This window comes from Carcharodon carcharias, chromosome 16 (genome assembly GCF_017639515.1).
Source record: "Carcharodon carcharias isolate sCarCar2 chromosome 16, sCarCar2.pri, whole genome shotgun sequence".
NCBI lineage: Eukaryota > Metazoa > Chordata > Chondrichthyes > Lamniformes > Lamnidae > Carcharodon > Carcharodon carcharias.
Window position 1 is genome coordinate 118,559,294 of NC_054482.1, and position 7,966 is coordinate 118,567,259.

The following is a 7,966-nucleotide window of genomic DNA, read 5'->3' on the forward strand; positions in this document are numbered from 1 at the left end:
CATCTGTCTCTGTATCTCCATCTCTCTCTATATGTATCTCCATCTATCTCTCTCTGTATCTCCATCTTTCTCTTTATCTCCATCTCTCTCTTTCTGTATCTCCATCTCATTCTGTATCTCCATCTCTCTCTATCTGTATGTCCATCTCTATCTCTATATATATCTCCCTCTCTCTCTGTATCTCCATATCTGTCTGTATCTCCATCTCTCTCTCTGTATCTCCATCTCTCTGTATCTGTATCTCCATCTCTCCCTGTATCTCCATCTCTCTCTCTCTCTCTCTCTGTATCTCCGTCTCTCTCTGTATCTCCATCTCTCTCTATCTGTATCTCCATCTCTCTCTCTCTGTATCTCCATCTCTCTCTGTATCTCCATCTCTCTCTATCTGTATCTCCATCTCTCTTTCTCTGTATCTCCATCTCTCTCTGTATCTTGATCTCTCGCTTTCTGTATCTCCATCTCTCTCTGTATCTCCATCTCTTTCTACCTGTATTTCCATCTCTCTCCCTATATATATCTCCATCTCTCTCTGTATCTCCATCTCTCTCTCTCTGTATCTCCATTGATCGCTCTCTGTATCTCCATCTCTCTCTGTATATCCATCTTTCTATATCTGTATCTCCATCTCTCTCTCTCTCTATATCTCCATCTCTCTCTGTATCTCCATCTCTCTCAGTATCTCCATCTCTCTCTCTCTCTGTATCTCCATCTCTCTATCTGTATTTCCATCTCTCTATCTGTATTTCCATCTCTCTCTGTATCTCCATCCCTCTCTCTCTCTGTATCTCCATCTCTCTCTGTATCTCCATCTCTCTCTGTATCTCCATCTCTCTCTCTCTGTATCTCCATCTCTCTCTCTCTTTATCTCTTTCTCTCTCTCTCTAACTCCGTCTCTCTCTCTCTCTGTATCTCCCTATCTCTGTCTCTCTCTGTATCTCCCTGTCTCTCTCTCTGTATCTCCACCTCTCTCTCTCTGTATCTCCATCTCTCTCTCTCTGTATCTCCATCTCTCTCCCTGTATCTCCATCTCTCTCCCTGTATCTCCATCTCTCTCTCTCTGTATCTCCATCTCTCTCTCTTTGTATCTCCACCTCTCTCTCTCTGTATCTCCAGCTCACAGTCTCTCTGTATCTCCATCTCTCTCTCTGTATCTCCATCTCTCTCTGTATCTCCATCTCTCTCTATCTGTATCTCCATCACTCTCTCTGTATCTCCATCACTCTCTCTGTATCTCCATCACTCTCTGTATCTCCATCTCTCTCTCTCTGTTTCTCAATCTCTCTCACTCTCTCTGTATCTCCATCTCTCTCTCTCTCTCTCTGTATCTCCGTCTCTCTCTGTATCTCCATCTCTCTCTATCTGTATCTCCATCTCTCTCTCTCTGTATCTCCATCTCTCTCTGTATCTCCATCTCTCTCTATCTGTATCTCCATCTCTCTCTCTGTATCTCCATCTCTCTCTGTATCTTGATCTCTCTCTTTCTGTATCTCCATCTCTCTCTGTATCTCCATTTTCTCTCTATCTGGATCTCCATCTCTCTCTATATATATATCTCCATCTCTCTCTGTATCTCCATCTCTCTCTCTCTGTATCTCCAACCCTCTCTGTATCGCCATCTCGCTATATCTGTATCTCCATCTCTCTCTATCTCTATATCTCCATCTCTCTCTGTATCCACATCTCTCTCTGTATCTCCATCTCTCTCTGTATCTCCATCTCTCTATCTGTATTTCCATCTCTCTCTGTATCTCCATCTCTCTCTCTCTCTATCTCCATCTCTCTCTCTGTATCTCCATCTCTCTCTGTATCTCCATCTCTCTCTCTCTCTGTATCTCCATCTCTCTCTCTGTATCTCCATCTCTCTCTCTGTATCTCCATATCTCTCTGTATCTCGATATCTCTCTTTATCTCCATCTCTCTCTTTATCTCCATCTCTCTCTCTCTCTTTATCTCCATCTCTCTCTCTCTCTGTTTCTCAATGTCTCTCTCTGTACCTCCATCTCTCTCTGTATCTCTATCTCTCTCTCTCTTTGTATCTGCATCTCTCTCTCTCTCTTTATCTCCATCTCTCTCTCTCTATATCTCCATCTCTCTCTCTCTGTATCTCCATCTGTCTCTGTATCTCCTTCTCTCTCTCTCTTTGTATCTCCATCTCCCTCTCTCTGTATCTCCATCTCTCTCTCTCTATATCTCCATCTCTCTCTATATATATCTCCATCTCTCTCTGTATCTCCATCTTTCTCTATCTGTATCTCCATCTCTCTCTCTCTCTGTATCTCCATCTCTCTCTGTATCTCCATCTCTCTCTGTATCTCCATCTCTCTCTCTCTGTATCTCAAACTCTCTCTCTCTCTCTGTATCGCCATCTCTCTCTCTCTCTCTGTATCTCCAACTCTCTCTGTATTGCCATCTCTCTCTATCTGTATCTCCATCTCTCTCTGTCTGTATCTCCATCTCTCTCTGTATCTCCATCTCACTCTCTCTGTATCTCCATCTCTCTCTGTATCTCCATCTCTCTGTCTGTATTTCCATCTCTCTCTGTATCTCCATATCTCTCTGTCTCTATCTCCATCTCTCTGTATCTCCATCTCTCTCTGTATCTCCATCTCTCTATCTCTCTGTATCTACATCTCTCTCTCTGTATCTCCATCTCTCTCTCTGTATCTCCATATCTCTCTGTATCTCCATCTCTCTCTTTATCTCCATCTCTCTCTTTATCTCCATCTCTCTCTTTATCTCCATCTCTCTCTCTCTCTCTCTGTATCTCCATCTCTCTCTCTCTCTGTATCTCCATGTCTCTCTCTGTATCTCCATCTCTCTCTGTATCTCTATCTCTCTCTCTCTTTGTATCTCCATCTCTCTCTCTCTGTATCTCCATCTCTCTCTCTCTGTATCTCCATCTCTCTCTCTCTCTGTATCTCCATCTCTCTCTCTATATCTCCATCTCTCTCTCTCTGTATCTCCATCTGTCTCTGTATCTCCTTCTCTCTCTCTCTTTGTATCTCCATCTCCCTCTCTCTGTATCTCCATCTCTCTCTCTCTATATCTCCATCTCTCTCTCTCTATATCTCCATCTCTCTCTGTATCTCCATCTTTCTCTCTCTGTATTTCTATCTCTCTCTGTATCTCCATCTCTCTCTATCTGTATCTCCATCTCTCTCTCTCTGTACCTCCATCTCTCTGTATCTCCATCTCTCTCTGTATCTCCATCTCTCTCTCTCTGTATCTCAATCTCTCTCTCTATCTCTGTATCTCCATCTCTCTCTCTCTCTCTGTTTCTCCAACTCTCTCTGTATCGCCATCTCTCTCTATCTGTATCTCCATCTCTCTCTCTCTGTATCTCCATCTCTCTCTGTATCTCCATCTCTCTCTATATGTATCTCCATCTCTCTCTCTCTGTATCTCCATCTTTCTCTTTATCTCCATCTCTCTCTTTCTGTATCTCCATCTCTCTCTGTATCTCCATCTCTCTCTATCTGTATCTCCATCTCTATCTCTATATATATCTCCATCTCTCTCTGTATCTCCATATCTCTCTGTATCTCTATCTCTCTCTCTCTGTATCTCCATCTCTCTCTCTGTATCTCCATCTCTATCTCTATATATATCTCCATCTCTCTCTCTATCTCCATCTCTCTCTGTATCTCCATCTCTCTCTCTCTGTATCTCCATCTCTCTCTGTAACTCCATCTCTCTCTATCTGTATCTCCATCTCTCTCTCTCTCTATATCTCCATCTCTCTCTCTCTGTATCTCCATCTCTCTCTGTATCTCCATCTCTCTCTGCATCTCCATCTCTCTCTCTCTGTATCTCCATCTCTCTCTCTCTGTATCTCCATCTCTCTCTATCTGTAGCTCCATCTCTCTCTTTATCTCGATCTCTCTCTCTCTGTATGTCCATCTCTCTCTGTATCTCCATCTCTCTCTCTCTGTATCTCCATCTCTCTCTCTGTATCTCCATCTCTCTCTCTGTATCACCATCTCTCTCTGTATCTCCATCTTTCTCTATCTGTATCTCCATCTCTCTCTGTGTCTCCATCTCTCTCTTTATCTCCATCTCTCTCTCTGTATCTCCATCTCTCTCTCTCTGTATCTCCATCTCTCTCTGTATCTCCATCTTTCTCTATCTGTATCTCCATCTCTCTCTGTATCTCCATCTCTCTTTATCTCCATCTCTCTCTCTCTGTATCTCCATCTCTCTCTGTATCTCCATCTCTCTCTCTCTGTATCTCCATCTCTCTCTCTGTATCTCCATCTCTCTCTGTATCTCCATCTTTCTCTATCTGTATCTCCATCTCTCTCTGTATCTCCATCTCTCTCTTTATCTCCATCTCTCTCTCTCTCTGTATCTCCATCTCACTCTCACTGTATCTCCATCTCTCTCTGTATCTCCATCTCTCTCTGTATCTCCATCTTTCTCTATCTGTATCTCCATCTCTCTCTGTATCTCCATCTCTCTCTGTATCTCCATCTCTCTCTGTATCTCCATCATTCTCTATCTGTATCTCCATCTCTCTCTGTATCTCCATCTCTCTCTTTATCTCCATCTCTCTCTTTATCTCCATCTCTCTCTCTCTCTGTATCTCCATCTCTCTCTCTCTGTATCTCCATCTCTCTCTGTATCTCCATCTCTCTCTGTATCTCCATCTTTCTCTATCTGTATCTCCATCTCTCTCTATCTCCATCTCTCTCTGTATCTCCATCTCTCTCTCTGTATCTCAATCTATCTCTGTATCTCCATCTCTCTCTCTCTGTATCTCCATCTCTCTCTCTCTGTATCTCCATCTCTCTCTCTCAGTATCTCCATCTTTCTCTATCTGTATCTCCATCTCTCTCTGTATCTCCATCTCTCTCTGTATCTCCATCTCTCTCTCTGTATCTCAATCTATCTCTGTATCTCCATCTCTCTCTCTGTATCTCCAACTCTCTCTGTATCGCCATCTCTCTCTATCTGTATCTCCATCTCTCTCTCTCTGTATCTCCATCTCTCTCTGTATCTCCATCTCGCTCTCTCTGTATCTCCATCTCTCTCTATTTCTCCATCTCTCTATCTGTATTTCCATCTCTCTCTGTATCTCCATATCTCTCTGTCTCTATCTCCATCTCTCTGTATCTCCATCTCTCTCTGTATCTCCATCTCTCTATCTCTCTGTATCTCCATCTCTCTCTCTGTATCTCCATATCTCTCTGTATCTCCATCTCTCTCTCTCTCTCTGTATCTCCATCTCTCTCTCTCTCTGTATCTCCATCTCTCTCTCTCTGTATCTCCATCTCTCTCGGTATCTCCATCTCTCTCTATCTGTATCTCCATTTCTCTCTCTCTGTATCTCCATCTTTCTCTATCTGTATCTCCATCTCTCTACCTATATATATCTCCATCTCTCTCTGTATCTCCATCTCTCTATCTGTATTTCCATCTCTCTCTGTATCTCCATCTCTCTCTCTCTCTATCTCCATCTCTCTCTCTGTATCTCCATCTCTCTCTGTATCTCCATCTCTCTCTCTCTCTGTATCTCCATCTCTCTCTCTGTATCTCCATCTCTCTCTCTGTATCTCCATATCTCTCTGTATCTCGATCTCTGTCTTTATCTCCATCTCACTCTTTTTCTCCATCTCTCTCTCTCTCTGTATCTCCATCTCTCTCTCTCTCTGTATCTCCATGTCTCTCTCTGTATCTCCATCTCTCTCTGTATCTCTATCTCTCTCTCTCTTTGTATCTGCATCTCTCTCTCTCTGTATCTCCATCTCTCTCTCTCTATATCTCCATCTCTCTCTCTCTGTATCTCCATCTGTCTCTGTATCTCCATCTCTCTCTCTCTTTGTATCTCCAACTCCCTCTCTCTGTATCTCCATCTCTCTCTCTCTATATCTCCATCTCTCTCTCTCTATATATCTCCATCTCTCTCTGTATCTCCATCTTTCTCTCTCTGTATCTCTATCTCTCTCTGTATCTCCATCGCTCTCTATCTGTATCTCCATCTCTCTCTCTCTCTGTATCTCCATCTCTCTCTGTATCTCCATCTCTCTCTGTATCTCCATCTCTCTCTCTCTGTATCTCAAACTCTCTCTCTCTCTCTGTATCTCCATCTCTCTCTCTGTATCTCCAACTCTCTCTGTATCGCCATCTCTCTCTATGTGTATCTCCATCTCTCTCTCTCTGTATCTCCATCTCTCTCTCTCTGTATCTCCATCTCTCTCTGTATCTCCATCTCGCTCTCTCTGTATCTCCATCTCTCTCTGTTTCTCCATCTCTCTATCTGCATTTCCATCTCTCTCTGTATCTCCATATCTCTCTGTCTCTATCTCCATCTCTCTATCTCTCTGTATCTCCATCTCTCTCTCTGTATCTCCATATCTCTCTGTATCTCCATCTCTCTCTCTCTCTCTGTATCTCCATCTCTCTCGCTCTCTGTATCTCCATGTCTCTCTCTGTATCTCCATCTCTCTCTGTATCTCTATCTCTCTCTCTCTTTGTATCTCCATCTCTCTCTCTCTCTGTATCTCCATCTCTCTCTCTCTCTGTAACTCCATCTCTCTCTCTCTCTGTATCTCCATCTCTCTCTCTATATCTCCATCTCTCTCTCTCTTTATCTCCATCTGTCTCTGTATCTCCTTCTCTCTCTCTCTTTGTATCTCCATCTCCCTCTCTCTGTATCTCCATCTCTCTCTCTCTATATCTCCATCTCTCTCTCTCTATATCTCCATCTCTCTCTGTATCTCCATCTCTCTCTATCTGTATCTCCATCTCTCTCTCTCTGTATCTCCATCTCTCTGTATCTCCATCTCTCTCTGTATCTCCATATCTGTCTGTATCTCCATCTCTCTCTCTGTATCTCCATCTCTCTCTGTATCTCCATCTCTCACTGTATCTCCATCTCTCTCTCTCTGTATCTCCATCTCTCTCTCTCTTTATCTCTTTCTCTCTCTCTCTAACTCCGTCTCTCTCTCTCTCTGTATCTCCCTATCTCTGTCTCTCTCTGTATCTCCCTGTCTCTCTCTCTGTATCTCCACCTCTCTCTCTCTGTATCTCCATCTCTCTCTCTCTGTATCTCCATCTCTCTCCCTGTATCTCCATCTCTCTCTCTCTGTATCTCCATCTCTCTCTCTTTGTATCTCCACCTCTCTCTCTGTATCGCCAGCTCACAGTCTCTCTGTATCTCCATCTCTCTCTCTGTATCTCCATCTCTCTCTGTATCTCCATCTCTCTCTATCTGTATCTCCATCACTCTCTCTGTATCTCCATCACTCTCTCTGTATCTCCATCACTCTCTGTATCTCCATCTCTCTCTGTATCTCCATCTCTCTCTCTCTCTCTCTGTATCTCCATCTCTCTCTATCTGTATCTCCATCTCTCTCTCTCTGTATCTCCATCTCTCTGTATCTCCATCTCTCTCTGTATCTCCATCTCTCTCTCTCTGTATCTCAATCTCTCTCTCTATCTCTGTATCTCCATCTCTCTCTCTCTCTCTCTGTATCTCCAAATCTCTCTGTATCGCCATCTCTCTCTATCTGTATCTCCATCTCTCTCTCTCTGTATCTCCATCTGTCTCTGTATCTCCATCTCTCTCTATATGTATCTCCATCTATCTCTCTCTGTATCTCCATCTTTCTCTTTATCTCCATCTCTCTCTTTCTGTATCTCCATCTCATTCTGTATCTCCATCTCTCTCTATCTGTATGTCCATCTCTATCTCTATATATATCTCCCTCTCTCTCTGTATCTCCATATCTGTCTGTATCTCCATCTCTCTCTCTGTATCTCCATCTCTCTGTATCTGTATCTCCATCTCTCCCTGTATCTCCATCTCTCTCTCTCTCTCTCTCTGTATCTCCGTCTCTCTCTGTATCTCCATCTCTCTCTATCTGTATCTCCATCTCTCTCTCTCTGTATCTCCATCTCTCTCTGTATCTCCATCTCTCTCTATCTGTATCTCCATCTCTCTTTCTCTGTATCTCCATCTCTCTCT